Raw genomic sequence first — 23,686 nt, forward strand, 5'->3', positions numbered from 1 at the left:
TCTCTTCCAGTTATGTTTTGATTTCTGACCATTTGTGTTTACTGTCACAGCTGATACATTTGGTCTCATTTCTATTACCTTCTTTCTATTATGCTCCCATACTGATTTATTTTATTAGAGTTTTATTCTCCAGAGTGGGATGCATGTGTCCCAGCTTGTGTATAAGATCATTCATTGGAAAGTCAGAAGAAAATATTTTTTTATTGAAAAATAAGAAAGATATTAAGCTTTAGTAATATTTAATATGCTTTGATACCGGTATTTTGCTCAGGTCCACATGTAAGGCAGACCCACTCTGTTTATTCACAGTGAGTGAGGTAGAAGAGAGTGATTTCTAGAGTCAGGGTGAATGATGGTGACACTTTTACATTTTGCTCAGTTTTCTTGATTCACTGGAATTTAAGTGTGCTCAGGTAAGTGGTTTTAAAGGTTATTTCTTTTACTTTTATCTATGCTAATTCACAAAATTGGCAAGAATCTTAAAAATAATTCCTGGGGAAAAAAAAAAAGAAAGGCAGGTTAAAAGTAACGTCCATTGTGCAGGCACAAACACAAGAGAACAACAATAACAACTCTCTCCCTTCCACCACCACCACCACCCCCCAAAAAGTAGACTAGGTAATACTTTCCCTTTTCCTGGCAGGAATTCACCATCAGCCACATTATGAGGTAATAGAGAACGTTTTCAAAACGGATGTTTGGAAATGTTTCCTGGTGTTTCCATTGCTATCTGATACGTTGCTGAAATCAATATAAATGTTACACTTATAAAAAATAGTCTCTCATATCAACATACTTTAAAAACTTGAAATAGAATTTTTATCCTATTTAAAAGTTTTAGAGAATTTTAAAACCATTTGTTGAGGAATAAAAATATAAGACATACTGGTACCTTTTCAAGAACAATTGAAAGTGGAAATTTACTACCACATTTCAACAATAACAATGACATAATTGGTGGAGGGGGAAATAGAACACAAGTGTCATGATTTTTAAGTGTAGCCAGTGACATGTTTCTTTGCCTTGAGTTTGTCTAATCTCCGTGAAAGATCTTATTTAGTTATTAGTCATGAAAACCAAGTTTGAAATAAAAACGGACCGAGAATTGCACCTTTGAATTGCTACATTGCAAGATATGGAACCAAGACTTTCAAAAACATTGAAAGCAAATTTAATCATTCTTCTCTCAATAAAAGTTATTATTTTAGTGAAACCAAAAATTGTTTGTATTATTAGTAGAACTTGTTTTAAATTAATGTTAATTTCAGGTTATATCTCATGCTTTTCATGATTCTGTTACTGTATGTTCTATAATGAATGTACATATACATGTACATACAATGGTACATGTATTTATATATAATTTATTAATAATTCTGGAGTGCCTGGATGGCTCAGTTGGTTAAGCATCTGACTCTTGACGGCAACTTAGGTCATGATCTCACGGTTTGTGCTCTTTCTCTCTCTCTCTCTCTCTCTCACAATAAACAAACTTAAAAAAAAATCATTGCAGCGGAGATATATTGCTCGAAGTCTCACTGATAAAAATAAGAAGGGCAGTTTTTAAATTTGGCTTATATATTTTTCCTTTAATTAAAAAAATTTGAATGTATTTTCTCTAATTATTGATGTTGAGAATTAAACTATGTTTATTTCCATTGCATAAGAAAGTTAACATACTTGCATATATTTTTTCCCTCATGTCCTAATTTGTATTGAAAATAAGTTTTGATTTTGACCCAAATTATTATCATTTTCATCATGTAGCTTCCTTTCTGAGAATTATTATTAATGTCTATATTAGGTTTTAAAACCATATTTATAATTATTTAAACAACTTTAATTATATCACTGAAGCTTTTCTACAACTTCCACATTCTTGAATTGTAAAAATTTTGGTTTATGTCTTGATTAAATCAATAATTGATTTTTTTTTTTTAGCTTCATATACAGACTCAATTGCTTAGTTATAGAATTCTTTGTCACAATATTTTCCCCTCAAAATGCTGTAGACAGCACTCCGTTGTTTCTGGAAATTTGCAATACAAAGATGTCTGTTTTATCTCTACTGTATTTTTTAATGTTATTTTTTTTTCTTCATTTTGATTTCTGTGATTCTTCTACTGGTTTCTCCTGGACTTACTCCCATGGCTATTGTCTTTATCTTCTCACCTGGCACTAGAGGGTCTAAGATAGCCTCAGATGGTTTCATGCAGTCTGGGGCCTTGGTATTGGCTGTTACAGGGGTCTTTCTCCAACCTCTCTCTCTAATGACCCAGGCCACATTACATGGTGATGAGGATGTCCCAATAGGTGAAGACAGAGCTCAAGGCCTAGGCTCTAGAACTTGCCCACGTTACTTCTGACACTTCCTGTTAGTCTAGACAAGTCACAAGGCCAGCCAGATTCTATCCACCTCTGGATAGAGGGTGTGGCATTGTGATTGATAATGAGAAATATACATTTGATCTTTATCCCTGTTCTGAAGCTAAAACCTGTGGAATCTCCACAGTGACATATCTTTTGGATGCTAATGAGAAGGTGGTGGCTGGGGGCTTCTGAATAGACTCAAGGGAATCAACCACATGATTAGGGGGTTGGAACTTTCAGGCCTACCTTCCAATCCCTGGGGAGGGGAGAGGGACTAGTGCTTGACTTAATCAGTGATGGCCAATGACTTAATCATACCTACATAGTGAAGCCTCTATAAAAATCCTAACTGAAGGGGTTTGGAGAAGTTCACTTTGCCAAACACATGGAGGTACTGGGAGGGTGGCATGCCAGAGAGAGCGTGGAAGCTCATGTCCCTTTCCCAACACCTTGCCCTGTGCGTCTCTTACACCTAACTGTTCCTGTGTCGTATTCTTTTATAATAAACTGATAATGTGGTTCGTAAATTGTTTTCCTGAGTTCTATGAGCCATTCTTTTTTTTTTTTTTTTTTTTTTTTAATTTTTTTTTCAACGCTTTTTATTTATTTTTGGTACAGAGAGAGACAGAGCATGAATGGGGGAGGGGCAGAGAGAGAGGGACACACAGAATCGGAAACAGGCTCCAGGCTCCGAGCCATCAGCCCAGAGCCTGACGCGGGGCTCGAACTCACGGACCGCGAGATCGTGACCTGGCTGAAGTCGGACGCTTAACCGACTGCGCCACCCAGGCGCCCCTCTATGAGCCATTCTAACACATTGTTGAACCAAAGGAGGGATTCATGGGACCCCCAATTTATTGCCAGTCGGTGAGAAGCACAGATAAAAACCTGAACTTGTGATTGGCATCTGAAGTTGGGGTAGTCTTGTGGAACTGAGCCCTTAACCTGTGGGATCTGATGTGAACTCCAGGTAGCTAGAATACCCAGCTATCCACAGAGAATTGAAGAATTGCTTAGTATGGAAAAATACTCACACATCTGTTGTCAGAAGTGAAGTATTAGTATTAGTGTGAGCATAGTAGAGTATGGAAAAACAGAGTTTTCCTTTAGTTGGTAAAGACAGTATAGAGAAGAAGTAGAATTTTTCCTTTCCCAATGATGCAGGCTAGGTCCAAGGAATTAGAGGGGATTCCACAGTTTTAGCCAAGAGGGTCCTTGGCTTTGTGCAGCCTAGAAATCAAATGCAAGTGTAAGGAAAGCGAGAATAGAGTTTATTGAAGACCTAGAGAGAGTGCGGAGTGTCTGGGAGACTGGGAAAAGAAAGAAGAGTGAATCTTGTCTTTACCTGGGTTCTGGGGTTGTATTGAGACTTGTGCTCTGGTGTACATGTCTCCTCAGGTGTCCAGGAGCAAAGAAAGGTGAGTATTTAGGTGTCTTCTGTAAGCCACTTGTGCCCTAGAGCCAGGGGTCTTGGTGAGTTAGTGGCCTGGAAAATGCACATGATAACTCCTCCTTGTCACTCATTAGATGTTGTCTATTGTGCTAGAAGTCTCCAAGGAAATCAACTCCTTGGCCTTTACAAGGAGGACAAACATTATCTGTACTATAAGGTGTGGGTAAGGCAGGGATGCAGATCCTAACAAGAATGAAAGCAGGAAAAGGAGCAAAAAAGCAGTCCTTTATGGAGTTTCTTTAGTTTCCCTATCTCACCAAGGCATTGCAGTCACATTGCAACAGGGCATGGATGCTGGGAAAGTAGGAATTTGCAGCCATTAAACAATGTGCATGAATTAAACTGCAACATTCTTAACAATAGAAGTTTATTCTCTACCCTCCTCCACCCCTTGATGATCCAGAGTCCTAGTTTTCTTCCATTCCTGAGGACCTTTCTGCCAAAGCAGGCAGATTTGACAGAGAAGACATACTGGTTTCTCAAAAGCCTTAGTCGAACTTCACTTTTACTCATATTCCTTTGGCAAGAACTGTTCTTATGGCTCTACCGTAATGTGAAGTGGAAGGTATCTTCCAAGAATAACAGTGGAAGGGAGACCATGAATCTTTGGTGGACAGTCAGTCATCTATGCCACATCCAACAGTTGTTTTGTATTGTTTTGTTTTGTTTTTACTTCCACTCCTGACTCTGTTATCAGAGACTCATTCAGAAGCCCTCCAGAGTCTTTCTGAGAAACAAATTAGTATATTTGTGTTATTTCTTCGAGTACATGTTTCAAAAGAAGCATTTTATGTCTTCAAGGTGATTTTCTTATTCGTACGTGCAGCTTCTTTTCAGGACCTAGGACCAACCCGCTGTTTGGCATGGCCTCCTACTTGACGTGGCCTTTTGCTTCTGTTGTGAGCAGTTTCTTCTTGAGATGGGTCCTGGCTTAAGGAGAAAGGCTAGCAGCAGAACTAGCATTTTGATGGTTGGGTTTTCCCATCCCAAGATCTCTTTTCACCCCTGCAAATTACTCTTCTAGGGATTGTCTTGGTCCCTCTCCTTCCTTTCTACTCCTTCTCTATCATAGGGACAATCATGAATAGAGCCTAAATGGTGCCTTGGGTGCATTACCATTAGCCTATATGAAATATACATCCCCTAACGTGTTGGGCATATGTATGGCATCCTTCCTATTTTCCAACGCTGATGCTGGTTTTTCCCTAATTTTATATCCGTTGGTCATCCCATTTGACTGAGGGTGGAGGGCTGAGTGTTGGATGCCTGCACTTACATCACCATCAGATGCAGAGGAATTACACAGTCTTCCATTGAAATGCTTGTGGAAATTATATGGCGTGTGATATCAGTTTCTTTAAAACACCTTGTAAACTTTTACTCTTGCAGAACTATCATAAATCTGTTTAATTCAACAGTTTACACTAAGTATTCCAGTATTCCACTTCGAAATAAAGCATGTTTCTGCTTGATTGAAACTTTGCACTGTTGGAAGTTGTTAAGAATACCATTTGTTGCAGCCAAACTTCTCCATATCTGATAAGCAAAAATCGTGATAGATAACTCAGTGTGTATTTGTTCAGTGGGGAGTTGCTGAGACCGCACAGCTGTGCCAGAAGTGGTACTCAGCACTGGGCTGCAGGCATCAGGAATGGCGCTTCTGCCCTCATGCTGCTCACAGTTGTTGAGGAGCAGACAGTAATTGAATCAGTGGGATGATGTTTTGGAATATGAACCTCTCCCCCCTTGCACGTGACCTTTCCTTGGCGGCTTTCACGCTGACTCTGGGGAAACAGAACTGAAAGGGTAAGAAACAGAGAGGTTTTCTTTTCTTGTTGTTTTTTTTTAACCTTCAGCACAGACTTTCTTTTTCTTGGTTTTCTTTTTCTTGTTTTTTTTTTTTTAACCTTCAGCACAGGCTTTTGAGACGCAAAGGGCAGGCTGGAGGGAAGCAGGGTGTGAACTTTTATGCCAACACAGGAAATCTGAGAAGAGTTGTCTCACTTGTGGTTTCGGCGTGGTTTGGGAGGAGGAGGAGAAGTGACCTTGTGCAGCTGGGGCATGTGAGGTGGAGGGGAAGACCTGGGTGTCCATGTGGTAGGGTGGCAGGGTCCACACAGTGGTCCTCTACAGCTTCTTCAGCCCAGGATCTCGCTGAGGTGCAAGAAGTTTTTCCATGGCTTGGGACAATTATAAACCCTCCTCAAAAAAAAAAGAAAGAAAGAAAAGAAAAGAAAAGAAAAGAAAAGAAAAGAAAAGAAAAGAGAAGAGAAGAGAAGAGAAGAGAAGAGAAGAGAAGAGAAGAAAAGAAGAAAAGAAAAGAAAAGAAAAGAAAAGAAAAGAAAAAAGAAAAGAAAAGAAAAGAAAAGAAGATGCTGAGCACCATGACACCCAAAGAAGCAGCTGATGATAGAGAGGAGGAAGCCTCTGGGTTGGTTTTATGGCAGTAATGGGCAAGGGCAAAACCCACTCCCTTTCACTGATACCTATAATGTGAGATTCTGAAAGAGATTTCTATGGAGATGGCTGCTGAGCAAAGAGAAAAGGGGATGGTGCTGAGAAGGGTCAGCAGGATGGGGCTTCACTAGGGTGTCAGTTCGACACCCTCAACCCATGTCCTTCCGGGTCAGGTGTCTGATAACACGGGTGGCGTGAAGGTGATTGTGGGGTTTTAATAACATAGATTTTGAACTCAGTGTGAAAACACCGTTCAGCAAGACTGCCAAATGTATTTATATGAAAAAATTTTTGAAGGCATGTGAACCACATCATGTGCAACCGTATGTTCAATAAAGACCACCATAATTAAAAAAAAAAATACATAAAATCATGATCACCCTGGAAAACCCTAATCTCCAAGCACAGAGTAGGGAGTAGATTATGAACATACTAAAATGAAGCATGAAATATCTATTACATATGTAATATATAAACGTATTTATTCCTATAGGAAAATTATCATGGTTTGTGGGATTATGGAAGAGTTTTCTTTCTCATTTTTCAAGTTTCAAATAATGAACATGTATTTTATAATTAGAGAAATTGTGATTATAATTCTTCTGAAAATAGGAAATTGGGACTCTGTTCTCACAAAGATTTTTTTCCATATATTTTTCACTATAAATTATCTTCGTGTGTCTATCAAAATAACAATTAATATGGAAACATGAAATTAAGATTGTGTTAAAAATTATTTTGATAAATTTTGTTTTAAGGAGGAGATTGTTTTGTTTTGTCCAGCATCTTTTGAAGCTATAACTGTACCATAAAAATTTGGTATTTTCAGCATAACTAATAACTTCTCAATACTGTTGCTTTGAGAAGAGAAAGAAATGTGGTTCTTTGTTCTTGAAACCAAAGACAAAGGATCATATGGCCCCGTTTCCTCTAACTTACTTCATTGGGTTTGACTTATTTTGACATCAATTCCATGTCCTGTTTCCGTAATCTGCTTGACATTGATCTCAACATTTCATTAGGAATTCATGGTGGAAAGAAATTACTCTGAACATTTGTACCTTGTTCTTACAGTAAATGAAGTGTCATTTACATTTTATATCTTTTCCTGCTAACCTGTAACCCTGGAAGACTTTGGTACTTTTCCATTATTAGCTCAAAGATATTTATTATCATTTCCCCTCTTGATTTATGCTGAGGCCTCAGTGATTGAGCTGTGATTCTCAGGGTCATTATATAAAATTGCGTAAGTGATCCATGAACAAAAAAACTCTTTAAATTTCTTGACAACAAACTGAAGGAGGAGTTGGTTTCCTAAGTTTTCCTTTTATAAAAGGGCTGTGTTATTATAATGGCACAGTTTTAGCTACTGTGGTTTGATCTTCTGGGTGTGAAAAGGTACAAATTTAAATTCTAGAAATGACATTTTATAGCAGAAAGAGCACTAGCTTTAGAAATGACAGACCTGAGTTCTCATTTAGCACTCAGATAATTACTTGCCGTGTGTTCTTAGACAAGTTACTAAGTTCTCTGAGCCTCTATTTTCTCATCTTAAACTGAGAATCAAAAAACAAAACAAAATTATTGGGATTATTACGAGGGTGAGAGAGTGCCTTATTGGTAGTAAATGCTCAATAAATGATGGTAACAATGTGTTCGTATCTTTGCTTTCTGCTCTGTCAATTTCTGTATTGGTGGAATGGCTGGCACATACTGAACGACTTACCAACTGTGGCTCTGAACTTGGGCATTTAGAAAGGCGTGGTTTGGAATGTAGGAGGTTATCTGTCTAGTGGCTTTGAAAACTCAATTGAGAGTGCTCAGTCCCACATTTGCAGTGACGAGATCAAACAGCCACCATCAGCGACATTGTGACTACTCTGAAATACACCCCCAAATCAGAAGGTTGCCTAATCATCTTAACTGTGAAGCTCATTTTATGTATTTATGTACTTATTTCAATACCTGTTCATTGAGCACCTACCAAGTACCTGGATACAGAGTAAAAAGGGCAGACAGGGCCCCTGGTTGTATGGAAATGTCTTTTGAGGCTGGAGAGAGTTAAGAAGAAAACCGGATGAGTGAATAAATAAAATAACGGGAGCTTGTTGGAAATGTTGGGGACTCGGTCAGAGAGTAACAGAAGACGTATTGAGATAGAGGGGTCCTACTCCTGGAAGGCCTCAGGCTATGGCTGACATTCAAGCTTCAAAGAGAAGCAGCAACTTCTGCAGAGAATGGGGCCAAGACCAGTCCAAGAAGCCAGAAAAGCATGTGCAAAGCCCTAAGTCTGGGAACACGGAACATTTGATGAATATCCAGGTTGTTGTCAGGGCCACGGCAAGTTTTTCTTCTATCATTCCACTTGTTGAATGAGAATTGATGAAGTGGAACTTATAACCTGAGACCCTTGTTAGTCAGGTATTAAAATATTCTGGAATAGAATAGTCCAGAAGATTATATATAGATAGGCAGGCATCATTTCTACTAAGATAGATTTACAGGCCATGAAATAAAAGCTATCCAGCCCTCTTGTTTGTTTTTATAAATAACAATGATGATATAATAATAATACCACTATTACTCTATTGTACACTTGTAATTCACAGAAAGCCAACTAAATATTAGAATGTTGCTATTTCTTGGTTTGTAAAAACTTTTAAAAGTACTCATGTTGATTTCCCACTCTGGTAGATGAGGATTTACCCCTATCCACAGTGCGCATTTCCCCACTTTCAAAATAATTATGTGACCGTATAAAGATGATTCATAGCTGGGCACGCAGTATTGCACGATTCCTTTTCTCGCACAATATTTCATTGTCCTTGGAGTTAATCTTGTTTTTGTCCTTTGCTTAGGTTTCTATGTTCTCTTCAGTTCATCCCCAAATTTACTCCCAGTTGTGTAAAATCAAAAACATATTAGATAGTTTATTAATCTCATCTCCTTGAAGAACTTTCTTCTGTATTCTTTTAACCTGCTCCCACCTGGGATGGTGTGGTGAACATGGAGATGTGTTGCCCAGAAGCCCTTTCAAGGGCGGGATCTTTTTTTGTTCCAGCTGCCTCCCCTGCAGAGAGCTGGCCCTCCCAAGGGCATGGCCTTCCCAAGGTGGCCTGTATCCAAAGATCGATATGGAGAGGGAATAAAAGGCACTTCAGCCCACTGTGGGATAACTTCAACGTGCTGTAATATTCCACAGCTTCCCGAGGGGGTGGCCAAGGTATTATTTTATCTGCATCACAATGCAGTTCTTCAGTCTGCTCAGTCTTGCCTCTGTCTTATCCTCTTGTCCTCTTGTCCTCTCCTTTCTTCCTATAATCTGAGAAGTATTGATCGCTAATAAATATTCTGCATGCGAAACCCTTCAGTGCCTGCTTCTCAAACTAGTTACTCTCTAGGGAGAGTTTTCTTGCAATGTCCCTTCACTATCATCCTGGAGATTCCCTTTGATACATGTTAGATTCTCTATTTTTAGGATCTCAAGCCTTCTTCTCTTTGCTTTACTCTCTAGTAGTTTCCCAAGAAGAGTTACAAGGAAATTATCTTTTTAAAACCTGTGTGTCTGAACATTTATTCCTATCACATATAGCTGATAGCTTAGTTGGGCATAGTCTTCAGGGAAAGAAATAATTTCCCTCAGAATTCTGAAGGCATCGTTCAATTTTCTTTTGTTTCCACGTTTTGTGTTAGGAAGTATGATGCCAGTACAACTCTTAAGCCTTTACATGAAAGCTGTATTTCTTCTCTGCAAATCTGTAGGATCCTCTTTGTTCCCATTGTTTTGAAATTACATCTTTCTCCAGTTTAGGATTCTGGTAGTTTATTACTACTCATCCAGTTACTTTCCACCTTCCCAAATTTTCTTTCTCTTAGCTCCTCTGTTTTCTTTGTCCTTCTATATCTATACTTTAAAGCAAACAGACGGGCAGACAAACAAACAATAATAACACATTATAGTGCCTTTTGGGAAGGAGGGAGCAAGGGGTTAAGTATGTATGTTTAGCCCCACATTTTTAAACAGAGATTGAATTCGATGTTTTCAAGGAAAAGTTTATCTGGGGAAGCTGCTATATCTTTCTTTCCTCTCCTCCTCCCTTTGAGTTTTTTTTTTATTCTTTCCCATAAGCGCTAACTGCATAACTATGCCAAATGAGAAGTTGTGTCTATAAAAGTCATTGTTTTGGTGCCTTTGATTCTACATATCCATGGCTAGGATATAGAGATAGCTCCGCTCTCTTCCAATTCCAGTCCTGTGTAGACTGTGCTAAGAGCCAACAAACTGCTGTTGACAAGGAGGAGAAGTCATATTTATGCATTCTAGTTAAGTTGGTCACCTGTGAATTTCCGTAAGACTCAACCTAAGGAGTGTCCATTTTCAATAAATGCAGAGAGCTGCAGGTTTCTTGAGAAAATTGAATTAGTGAAATAGATCCTTAAGTCCACTACTGAAAACTCTTACCCACAAGTACTTTTTTGGTGGGAGTGACTGACACGGTGCAAACAGAACCCCTCGGCTGAAATTAATGAATAATTAGTTGAGAGACAAGAGAGAGAAAATGGATCCCAATAAATCAGTTCCCCAATTCTTTACAACCTTTAGAATTAGATATGCTCTAAATATGAGATGCAACTGTTTACCATTATGTGCTAAATAATATAAACTCCTAGAACATAATTCTTATGGTCATTAATTGAGAAAGTGAGAAAATTGGAAGCCCTTAACTTCTTGTTCTATCTGTTCTAGTGAAAGAGCACTAGCAGAACAGATATCCCAACCCCACTTAAAAAAAATTCAGCCACTATATTTAATATCTTTGTGACTTTGGGTAAGTTACTTTGGTTAACTTTGGGTTACTTTGGGTAAGTACTTTGGGTACTTTGGGTAAGATATACGTTCTGTATTTGTATTATGGAGAAAATCTTAATTTCTTCATAGGGTTGTTGTTAATGAATTAATGTACGTAAAGCTTTGAGCATGACAATGTTTATATATGGTAGGTTTTCAATCAATATAGTTTTCTTCCCTCTTGTCATCTGTGTTCGGCCAAGAACATTGTAATTTGTATGTGCAATAAAATTTGGGGGCCACACTATTAATACTCTTTTGAAGAATCTACTAGACAAGGAGGTTTCATCTATATTAACTGAACGGTGAATTCAGGTGGGTCTTAATCCCCTCCATACACGTTCCATCCTCAAATTAAGGCCAATTTGAGGTGGCATGAGGGCCTCAGAATGAGGGAAGATTTCATAGCTAGAGTTAACTGCAGCAAAGAAAATTGGGGTCTGTAAATAAGAACTGACAGCTAAAGCAAAGATTAATCTTAATGGCACGCATTAACAATATGCAATTCGAGATTGGCAGTGGAGAATTCTCCCTGAGAACTGGCATTAGGCAGTATGGGTCTTGACAAGAGAATTCACTTGGGCAAGCACATTCATTCAATACGCCTTTTCTGTCCCAAAGACATTAGCATACCCAGAGACCCACAAGATCAGGGAAAGTGGCCTCCTTATTCACATCAAATCATTGTATGTACAGACCGTTTCCATTTAATGTAATTGTCATTCGGCTGTAAAAACTCACTTGTATAACTTAGAAGTGACAAGGAAATTGGATGGAGCTTCACATGGTTGACTCTCGGAGAAGAATGAAGCAGTGACTAGAAAGCTTGAAATTAAACCCTAGTGTCTGTAAAGGTTTAGGGGGGTTGTGTTCACATACAAAGCGATGGCAGAAAGGAGCCCAGTTGGGTTATTTAGGACTTTCACCAGACTTGTTTCATAGGATACTTCTCTTGGGTCGGATTCTGGACTGAAGGGTACCACTGTGACCACCAACTCCTCTTCATGCTTGAGGGTGGTGAAGAGCCAAAGGGCCTAGGGACCATGAAGTGCCTGGATATTGCTTCCTTCAGAGTGTTCAAACTATTGTTGACGCTCTGGGCCAGTCAGGCAACATAACTTTTTTTTTTTTTTTTTTTTTAATGCCTCATTTGAGTAGATCCAGTTACAACTGCATTTATCCTTCCCAATGAGAATCTTATAAATATTAGTGGAAGTTATCTGAAAGTCTTAGAAAAGGGAATATACAAAAATATTGCAGCTTTTACATTTCAAAGGATATATTTAAGTTGTAAACTGATAAAAAGCTTACTTTGTTAACTGTGCTTTCTTAACAGCTGAAAGATAAGTATCTTTTCTAAATTTATATTTTCTAAAAATATGTATTTCCCCATTTATTAAAAGTGCTCTTTTATTCTTCAAGTACACAGTAGGTTTTTGTTGTACGGAAAATTATATTTTCTAACACTACATATTCTCTATTTGGTATGTCATTACAGAAAATGCAGATATGTGATAGTGGTTATTGAACAATCAGGTATTTGCTAGATGGGCAGAATCCTGAGAACCAGAGGTGATTTGCTAGATGGGCAGAATCCTGAGAATGAAAGGTGAGATGGTATTTTTATTGTAGAAGGCAGGGAAGGTATACCTGCAGAGTTATGACAAGATTTGAGAAACTTAGACATGTCCCAAGAACTACATATAGATTGAATCAGTATTACATGTTGCATGTACACATGGGATATCGAAATAGCACATGAACATTTTTCGCTTCAAAATGTCTTCACGTTTGAGAACTTGTGGAGCCACTTTTCTGTTCTGAATTTTCAGATATGATCTGTCTGCTATCTTGCCTGGCACAGACTGTCATGGATGAGAAAGAAGGCTAAGGAATGTACATGGAACATCTCCATGGTCCAAATAGTGACCTCAAGCTCAGGGAGGCACTGTAATATGGTCAAGGCCATGCAGGTAGCTAGAGATATAGCCAGCTTTAAAACCCAAATTGGTCTGATTTTAAAGTTTTTTTTTAATGTTTATTTATTTTTGAGAGAGAGAGAGAGAGAGTGCGAGTGGGGGGAGGGGCAGAGAGAGAGGGAGACACAGAATCTGAAGCAGGCTCCAGGCTCTGAGCTGTCAGCACAGAGTCTGACGCGGGGCTCGAACCCACAAACTGCAAGATCATGACCTGAGCCGAAGTCGGATGCTTAACCGACTGAGCCCCCCAGGTGCCCCAAGTTGGTCTGATTTTAAAGCCTAAACGCTTTTAACTCTATCACATTGCCTTTCAACTGAACATATTTGTTTTTTTATACCATACTTTAAAAGATTCAGTTCCTAGGAGGAAATAGAAGAATATGTGTGCACAGGGATGTGGAACTGTTTATACATGTTGCTTTGAGCCTCAGTAATCAACCATTTAATACAATAAAAGAGAGAGGGTTAAGGGGTGCCCCACATGGAATAGCAGTAGAAAATGGTCCTGAGCTAGTAAGGAGCCCTGGAAGAGTGGACAAGTTCTGCCTGGGGAGTTAGGAGGCATCCCTTCTCACCGCATCCCAGCCATCAACCTTCCGTGAGACTAGGGAGACACCCCTACCCTATTGTGCCCTCTGTTCTTTCATTTGTAGAATGAAAAGGAGAAAGGTAGCCTGAAAAACGAACTGGATATCTGCTCTGGCTTCCTAATCCAAATGTGCAAGACAGCCAGGCTATGGAATAAAATTCGAGTCAAGTCTTCATTGTTATCACTGGCTGTATTTCTTGAGTAAATAATTAAACTTCACCTATTTTAAACCAATCCATTTTTCACCAAAATTATATTGATGAAGAAATCACAACAAATATCATTCTTTCATTTACTTTGCCAAGAGTCAAGTAGTGCTATAAACCCTATTTCTCACTCCTTAACATCATACTGACTTTATTGTCAAAAAAGAACAGTGGGAATATGTGCACAGAAAAAATTACTTTATTTCTTCACAATTCAAAAATATTATGAAATAGCCACAGGAGAAGCCATGTTAAGTCAAATGGACCCCAAGGGCAGACCATCAGTTTTATATACATCATTCACCATAGAATTATTTTTTAATTAAAAAAATTTTTCATGTTTATTTATTTTTGAGAGAGAGAGAGAGGCAGAGAGAGAGGGAGACATAGAATCTGAAGCAGGCTCCAGGGTCTGAGCTGTCAGCACAGAGCCCGATGGGGGCTTGAACTCAGGAACCACGAGATCATGACCCGAACTGAAGTCAGATGCTTTACTGACTGAGCCACCCAAGCAACCCACCATAGAATTCTTAATGAGACTTTAAAGAAGACTTATCGACAAATGAATGTACTGTATTTTATAAGCATAACCAACCCAGAAGTATATTAAACAAGGACACAGCAGCACAGACATCGCTAGAACTCATTGGTACCACCACGGAGGGTGGTGCCAGGGAAGCGTCCTTAGGTTTCTGACTCTCAGGGGGTGCGTAAACATTGAGGAGTCTGCCCTGGAGCGACCCTCAACTCCCAAGGCCATTGTGATGAAGGGGCAGAAGAGCTTTCTGGGGCCCAGCTCTCCAGTCCCTGCAGCAGTGGAGGCCTCTTAGGACCCAATACAGCCGTCTTCATTTTGAACTGTAGAGAAAAAAGAATAACGTGTAGATGTTATTTTTTTCCTAAATTACCTGAGAGTAAAAAGGTTGCTTAGCACTGACATAAAGGAACACAAAATTTTGAATTAGAACATCTTATAGTTGGAAAGAAATCCTAGTGCCATGAAGTTTTACAACCATAGGAAATGGATAAAGGCTGCAAAATGTGTGACTTTATGACTTCTATAGTGAGGAAAAAATTAGGGAGGGGATGGAGGCAGAGCAGGGCCATGTAGATGGTAAATTTCTTGTCATTATAAGGTTTTGGTAAAGAAGCCAGAAAAACAAACGTTTGAATTAGGAATTGAGAGATTGAGAGTGAGCCCAGGATGACAACAACCACCACTATCAATCAACCAACCAATCAATCAATAAGAAGAATGTTAACAACAAAAACAGCAATAATAGCAATGATTCTTGGCTTTTTTTAGACACACAGCATTGCTTTGAGATGGACAAAAAACCATAAGAGTTCAGGAAGATGGTCTTGACGTGTATCCTCTTCCCATTGTGCCTGCATACAAAGGGGACCTTTCATCTTATAAATAAAATCCAAATTTGATGGAGTTCCTCTGCATTATGAAGCTATTGCCCTACAGCAGTTTGAAAAAGGAGAGACTCATTTGGCTTAAAATTGCAGCATGTAAGTGTGTGGCAGTGAGAACCAGGGCCACACTGTCTGATCCCACAGGACATGCAAGGAGAAAACTGCTGGAGTAGTCAGGCAGTCTCCCTCTGTCAGAGTCCTCATTTGTCAGAGAGAGGTCATTGGTATTATCTGCGTCATCTGACCTAAAGGGCTTTTAGGGGGGTGAAGGGAGACCAAGGGTGCCAGGCAGCCCACAGAATGTCTGCTTTTCAGTACTTGAGCCAAAGAATCAGTTCTGTCCGAACATAATGGAGGCAAGAATTGCTAAATCTGGGCTGTACATTTCAAGGAAGCAGTGAAAGAAGAGAGGCTGCATCCCATCTGATAAAACAGGGCCTGACTTGGCTGACCTGTAGGGAGGAGCGATAGGCCGGGCCACCATGACCCCTCACATCTTTCCCTGAACTACTTCCTCCCTCTTTGGTAAGCCTAACCCTCTGAACAGACTGAGTAGTGATTCTTTGGCTGCACATCTGAGTTTCCTCACATCGCCAGCCAGCCTGGCAGCTCCTTATCACACATGTAATCCGGAGAGATGGCTTGAGCTGGTTTCTGGAGACCTAGGTTCTTGCTCCAGTGGCCATGGTCCTGCCCGACATCCATGTTGTTTTGGGCCTTTATTGGCCAGTCACCTGGTGATATGTCCTGGTGAACCTGCAAACTGCAAAATAAAAATCACCATCCTTTTTGAGAATGTGGACTTGAGAGGAAGACCAGATTTATTGGTCCACTCCTCCTGATTCACCCCACAGAAGCAAGGGTGGAGAAGATCTCCTTTTCCAGGTAGTCAACCCCAGGGAGGAAGCTTGCTGAAGAACTTGCCTGCCCGTGGGAGTGGTTTGGAGCCCCCAGCACCACCATCTGTCTCCTCTGTCAGAAGGAGATGTGAGAATATGATCTGGTTGCTTGGTGATGATGAGCTGGTTCACTTTGGACCCCCAGGAAATGCTTCTTTGTGTTGTAGGGCAAAGCTTTGTGATGGCCATATATCTTTTATGCAAGCACTGTTCATTCAATTATCATCTTCTGGGGTCTAAGGTTCTCTTGTGTATCAATGTTGAAGTTCCAAACAGTGGGAGAGAGCAAAGGTGTTTCAGAGGCCTTAACATCTTTATCTGAAATTATGCCATCTTTGGTAACTGAACAGTTTACTGAGTATTCATCTTTTCTCCAGCTACCATTTGTTCATCTAGCTTCCGTCGGCTTTAAGAAACCATAATCATAGGGGCACCTGGGTGGCATAGTCGGTTAAGCATCCAACTCTTGATTTCAGCTCAGGTCATGATCTCACCGTTCCTGAGGTCCAGCCCTGTGTCAGGCTTTGCACTGACAGCGAGGAGCCTGCTTGGGATTCTCTCTCTCCCTCTCTCTCTACCCCTCCCCTGCTTGTGCTTTTTCTCTCTCTCAAAATAAATTAAAAATTAAAAAAAAAAAGAAGCCATAATCATAAAAGCCCTTGGCGTGGACAGACTAGTAGAAGAAAACCCATGTGGAAAGGACATATCATTTTGGTTCCCCAACCAGCACTCAAGAGCTTTGCTATGTCTCTCAAGGCCAGTGGGCAGATGTGAGACAAATGTTTCTGAACCTTAGTCTTCTCATGTATAAAATAGGGGCAATAAGAACAGCTTGGGGCAAAGCAGGTACATGCTGTGGTGTTCTGAGGTTGAAACAAGGTAATATGTTTAACTTCCCAGCATAGTGTCTAATTAATTCCATTCTCTCCTCTTTCCATTTTTGAATTAGAACCAATCCAGATTCACAATGGAATCAACCTCCACATCCACATCTTCTAATCCTCTCCTCTCTTGGGGAAAACAAGTAAACTCCACACTTTTTTCTCCCATATAATTGGAGTTCTACATGACCAGGCCTGGCTGATCTCTCCAACCTTATCGCCATCTTACGTCCCATCCAGCCCACCATTCCTGCCCCAAGCACCACTGCATTAATCACACCTTCCCTTGGGCCACTTCTGACCACTGCAGTCTTACACTGTATGAATCACACTGCAGTGTAATGAGTCATGTCTGCTTCCCTCCCAGACTGTGAACTTCTTAAGGGGAGTGACCCCTTCTTGTTTGTATTTGATATCTAGTGCCTAGTAGGTAACCAATAAACTTTTAGTTAATAAACATTAAGCCTGACTTCAGGGGGTTGTAAAGATGGCCCGGATATTTTAGAGGGATCCTTTTGGTTTCTTTGAAGACTTCCCACCAAATAAATACATATGATTTCATTTTAGAAGAAGGATAATTGGTTTTTCTCTGTGAACAAGGAAGACACTTCCTTTTTTGCTTCTTACTGATGTGTGGTGAAGGACATAAATTGTACAGGAAACAGGACACAGAGACATAAACCTGCTTAATCCAATTATATGTCTCAATCAACAGACAAGGTCCCAAGAGAGGAGAGGAAGATGCACAGGATGGAGACCACTGCAGGGGAGCTAGGAAGCTGTGCTCTCACTGGTTTCTTTGTTTGCTTGTTTGTTTTGTTTTTGTTTTGCTTTGTTTTGGAAAGAGAAAGAGGCAAAAAGAGGAGAAGGAAATCTAGTGACTGCCATAGGAAATGAGAATCAGTGTTTAGTCTTTGGAATGCTGTTGAACAGTGGACACATTAATGATTTTTTGAAGACAAATGAAGCAAAAAACAAAACAAAACAAAACAAACAAACAAAAAACAGAAGAAGAAGAAACAAAGCACACAAACAAAACAAAACAAGAAACCAAAGTGAGGAATACAAGAACCAGACTCTTAAAAGGAAAGGCTCTAATTACAGTCATTGGAGAAAAGTCATGCTTGTAGCCTGTTGCAGACAACACACAACTTCTAATTCTCATGAACGGAGGCCTGAAGAAGGCTACTGGGGCGCGGGAGACAGGGATAGCGCAGCACTGACAGTTAATGAACATGGGACCAAGCACTTTGACTTCACATAATATACCGTATTTAGCCCTTGCTACAACAATTCTATACAGCAACTTTGTCATTTGCATTTGCAAATAAACTGATGTTCATCTATTAGCTGTTTCAACTGTTTCAAAGGTTTTTGTTCAGCTGGTTAGTAATGGTAGAGCTGAGATTTGAACCCACATCTCCTTGAGTCACTTTCTGTCTCTCCTGCACTGTATCATGCTCTTTCCACAACGATATGTGACTTGTAAAACCCTATTTCCTTGGCTTCAGGCTTTAGGCTCATTTGTACTGTTGGATTTGAACTCCAGAGCAGGGCCTCAGAGTTCCCCTTACTGTGTTATTCCTAATTAAATGTCCATTCCTTACACTTGTAGTTGAACCTCTCTTTTGCATACAACCTTTACCCTGTTCGTAGCACTGAGCTCTTGAGTTCTTACCTGGGACCCAGACTGATGCAATGATTATCACCTAAATCCTTGCCTATTAGCATGGGAGGGAATAGAGAGTGTCCTGGAGAGTCTCAAACCAGCAATCACATACTCCAGTCAGAAGCGATTCCACCTACCACTCATTTGCTAGAGCCAGACACACAGAAAGCTGAGCACAGAAAATATTTGGTAAACAGCCTCAATGACTACTGAAGCATTTGTTTCAAATACTAGATATTTTATATCTTTACCATGTTTATTATCTGTCTCCTGTCCAGAATGTTTGCTCCATGAAGACAGAGGTCTTAGTCTTGTTCCCAGATGTATCTTCAGTGCCCAGAACAGTGCTTGGCAAAAGCACTCAACAAACAGCTGAGTGAGTGACCAATATTATTAATTCTACCTTCATTTGATGAGTGGTCTTGGGCAAGTCTTTTATATTCTCTGAGCCTCCAAATTTCCTTTTAGAAAATGAGGATAAACGGATAATCTCTGATAGCATTGCAGTGGGAATCGATGAGATAAGCAGGCAAAGTGACAAGTGTAAGACCTAACCCATGAAAAGCTCTGGATAAATTTTGGTTTCTTTTCACCTCCAGGGGCCATATTAGCCCTCTGACTTTTAATGCAATTCTCAAGCAAATCTGAATTTAAAAAAATAGAGCAACTGCATAGTTTGAATACATTCTGTAACTTTTCTGTTTCTCTCCCAGTGTGCGGAACAATACTGATGTTCGCCTCTGAAATTTTCCCCTTGCAATAGTTGGAAAACTGTGTAAGTGGAGGCTCTTTGACTCGGGGTGGGAGTGAAGCTGAGTACAGCCACTGGCCAAGCCTTTCAAACAGTGTAACAAATGATGTGTGGGCACAACTGGGGAAAATGCACGCATTCTTCATTGGTCTGGTGAAATCATGTTTGGCCCCCAGGTGCACTTTACCTGTTAACAGCATTTAGACAGATTTATCAGCTGTAAATTTTGCACCATGAAAAAAAAAGGAACATTTTTTTTCCTCTTTCTAAAGATAAAGCAGAAAGATTTGTCAGCAACAGAGCGAATCAAACAAATTAAGTGCAGGGCTTCATTCTCTCTGCCCCTCAATGGCCTGGTTGTGACACATGGACTCTAGGCATCAAATTCACAGAAACCTGGGGAGTTACTGGGGGAGAAAGCGTGGTGGGTATGGGATGAGTACTTTAGCTAGGGCTGATGAGCTCTCATTATAAGAGCCAGAACTGAGTAAAACAGGGACAGTGCATCCTTAATTAACACCATAAGAAAGAGGGAAAAAAAAGAAAGAAAGCACATACCAAAAAATTAAAAAGAAAAAGAAAGAGGCATACAAAACTTTCCAGAACTTTTTGTGGTTCTCTTCTCTATGTATTTTCATGAGATCGTCTGCTTGGAAATGTATTGTTTGAAAAACTAGATGGAATTAGTTTTAAAATGCCCAGATCAAACTGATTGCAATGGGTTAGAATATTATAAGCCGGATGTTATGAAACATCTTTTGTGACATGGTTGGGGGGCAGGGAAGAGAACGGGATTAGATTCAAGTGAGTCCACACTCCACAGTCAACTGGCTGTGTGACTCTGGCTAAATCTCTAACTCTCTAGATAGCAGTTTCTTCACATGTAGTATTCAGATTACAAAGCCCAATTTGGGAGACTGTTGTGTGAATTTCACAAGCTAATCTGTTTGTGAAATTGTGTTATTAATTTTAAAGTGTAATGGTGCCATTCATAATTTTTCTGGAGGATTATAAACAATTCAAACAAAGTTTTCATATTTGTCCTTGGATAGGAGGTAAAGACTCATCACCCCCTTCTCTCTTAACCTCCCTCAATTTTCCTATAGAGTCAATGAGTGTGTGTGTGCATTATATGTTATACATCTTAATATATAATTAGTATTACATATACTATTTATATAATATTAGTATATATTATTATATGTTTAGTATATATGTATATCTCTGTATAAAGAGTATATATAGAGAGATGTATAAACTTTCTATACATCTATGTTTATATCTCTATGTAGAGAACATCCCTTCTTTAGCATTTCTGCTGTCACTTATAATGCCTTTCTTAGATGGTTGCAATAGCCACATTGCTATTTGTCTTTGTCTTCTTTCTAATCTGAAACAATCGAAATTTAATGCATATTTGGCCATATCGCCTTACCTTAGGAACCTCTAACCCAGCACAAAGTGCGAAGTCCTTAATTTAGTCCACTGGTTCTCAACTAGGAGATTTTGCCCTTGAGGGACATTTGACAATGTCTAGAGATGATTTTGGTCATCAGAGTGGGGAAGGGGATGTGTACATGCTGCTGGCATCTGGAGGGTGGAGGCTAGGGATACTATTAAATATCCTACAATGCATGGACAGCCCCACAACAAACAACCATCCTGCCCCAAAATGGTGGTAGTGGCGAGGTTGAGAAACCCAAATTCAGCTCATGGGATCTCCCTGAGATCTCTTCTACTTACATCAAGCTCCAGCTTCATCACTACCTTCATATCCTGGCCTCTAGCTGAGGTGAATTACTCCCATATCTCCAAGTCATTCCAATAGTTTCCAAAGTGCGTGGCATCTCTGGGCCCTTGTACTGGCTGGACTTACGGCTTTGAACCTGCTTCCTTTGCCTTCTTCAGCTGGTGATCTCTGCCAATTCATTCTTTTGTGTCTCCCCCAAATCTCTGCCCTTTAGGAAGACTTCCACACACCCTCGGCCCTTGCTCTGTGCATCCACAGCAACCCTGCCTCCCTCTTTCACTTAACTTATTACACTGTAATGAGACAGATATTATTCTTCCGTGACATCTATTTGGATCTGACTCACCCGCCCATCAGTGAATTTAACAAAACTGGATTAAGCAGGGACCATTCCTTCTTCATCTTTGTAGCCTCAGAGCCAGGCGTTAGGTGGGCACATAATTTCGGTAAATATATGCTGATTAACGCAGAGAACAAACCCAAGTCAGTGACCATCTTATAGCTGAGGCTATAGAGTTGTTTTGTAGTGTTATGAGGTGAGCCACTTGAGCAAAGATTGTGTTCTGGTCAGTCCTGTGGCTACTCTGCACCCAGAGTGTTAAGGAGACTCCCACTTCACTAATGGTACTTAAAACTCACTGATTGTACTGTGTCCCAGGAGCTTGCAAGGATTCTACACTAAATTCGAATTCTACTGTATCTTTACTATTACACATCCTCTCGTTATTCCCATTTTACAGATGTAGAAAGCGAGGCTCGTAGTCACACGAGTGATAGAGCCAAGGTTGAATCCAGGCATTCAGATCCCAGAGAATGTCAACTGCTGTGCAGTATCAGTTCACTGTCAAGTCCACAGTACTGATTTGTGGTCCTCTGGGAACATAGTCTCAGTGGGTCTGCATTTTCAAGATGAAGAAATAGAATTTGTAGGAGACTGTCACCAGTGACACATCCATATAATGACCAGGCCAGAAATGGGTTTGAAGTCTTTCTATACAAGTGTAATCTCAAGGATCCTGTGATCGTCTCAACTCAGCCTATATTTCTCAAAATTTGCCCATCTGCTGGGTCAAAGAAGCCTGCATTTGCAGGTCTTATATGAGAGCAGATCTTAGGAGTCTTAGGATCCACCTTGGGGACCTGCTACAAATAGATCTTTGGTAATTATTTAAGCCCCTAGAAATCGTTAGCAGATCTGGGACAGCTTTGATTCCTGTCTGGGACAAGTTCTACATCCTGGGAGGTCTTTGTGCTGAGTCCCATTTGCCAAAGATCTCTAAAAGCTTCCAGGCTGCTTAACTCTTCCCAAACTTTTTGGTTTAAAAATGCATTCCTAATCAGTGGGTCTGGGTGCATTCTTTGTGCCTAGAGAATGCCTTTCTCTTCAACTTTGGAGCAGGCCAGCACACAACACCGACCAAAATATGTAACACTCCATTTCCAGACTGAGTGGGCTGAGAGCACAATGTAGGTGGAAGGGGTTCCCACACAACTCTGAGAAGGCTTTGCTTTTCCAGGGTGGTCCAGTGGTCTTGGGCTGCAGTCGGCCCCATTTGCTGGGATCCTTTGGGAAATCTCACAGAAAGCTTATTGCTGAAATTCTCACTGTTGCTTTCTTTCCTCTAAGGACTATCTTTTCCAGGGCCCGTAGCCTCCTTCAAAGGTATGCAGTTGTCACTCATTATTCCTGACTTGCTGTCATTCTTTTCATGTGTTTGTTCTACAAATGCTCCCTGAGTGCCCCTTAGATGCCAGACACCCTGGTAGATGCTGGAGGCACAGGAATGCAAATGTAGTCTAACTCTCCAAGTACTCACCTTCTTTGAGAAAAGATATAAGAAAGCCAATTAATGGCTAATCAGTAATCAGGCCTGTAATGGAAGCTTACAGATTCAGGGATACAGACAAGATGGGTCCTGAATAGCCCTGGCAATCAGAGATAATTTTCCAAGTGATGGCTAAACTGATTCATGAAGAATAGAAAAGATGAGCTTTGAAGGAAATGGGAGACAAGAATTGGAGGAAATAGCAATAGGATATGCAAAGTCCCTGAGGTAAGAAGGAGTATAGCCCATTTGGGAAGTGTAGGTAGTTCAATCTGGTTGGAAGGTAGAGGAAGGCTGGTTGGGGTAGGTGGAGGTGCAGATTGGAGAGAGCGGAAGGTAAGTTGCTATAAATTGTATCCTGTGGGATTTTGCAGGCCATGCTAGGGATTTTGGACTTTGTCTTGAGGAAAAATGAAGCGGACTTTAATCAAGAGCATAACATGGTCAGGTTTGCCTTTTTAAAAGTCCAGTTAGGAAAGAATTCAGCAGAAAGGCCTGGAGGCTTTGTGACAGAGTTTTTATCAGAACAGACCTGCCCCTCTCATCTGAGCCAGCCACAGGGAACATGGGCAGGTTGATGATAGA

The 23,686-nt window shown here is 40.2% G+C and overlaps 2 long non-coding RNA genes across 2 annotated transcripts in view; one reads left to right on the forward strand and one right to left on the reverse strand.

Annotated features, from left to right (window-relative positions):
- Window positions 1–23,686, forward strand: part of LOC131491529 (uncharacterized) — a 568,938-nt gene that overhangs the window by 142,473 nt on the left and 402,779 nt on the right. The window contains exon 4 of the long non-coding RNA XR_009251502.1: window positions 19,053–19,150. This is a non-coding gene — a long non-coding RNA (uncharacterized LOC131491529). The remainder of the gene's footprint in view (window positions 1–19,052; window positions 19,151–23,686) is intronic.
- The window catches only part of LOC131491528 (uncharacterized), a 38,950-nt gene continuing 29,730 nt past the window's right edge, over window positions 14,467–23,686 (reverse strand). The window contains exon 4 of the long non-coding RNA XR_009251501.1: window positions 14,467–14,761. This is a non-coding gene — a long non-coding RNA (uncharacterized LOC131491528). The remainder of the gene's footprint in view (window positions 14,762–23,686) is intronic.

Source organism: Neofelis nebulosa, chromosome 12, assembly GCF_028018385.1.
Source record: "Neofelis nebulosa isolate mNeoNeb1 chromosome 12, mNeoNeb1.pri, whole genome shotgun sequence".
Lineage (NCBI taxonomy): Eukaryota > Metazoa > Chordata > Mammalia > Carnivora > Felidae > Neofelis > Neofelis nebulosa.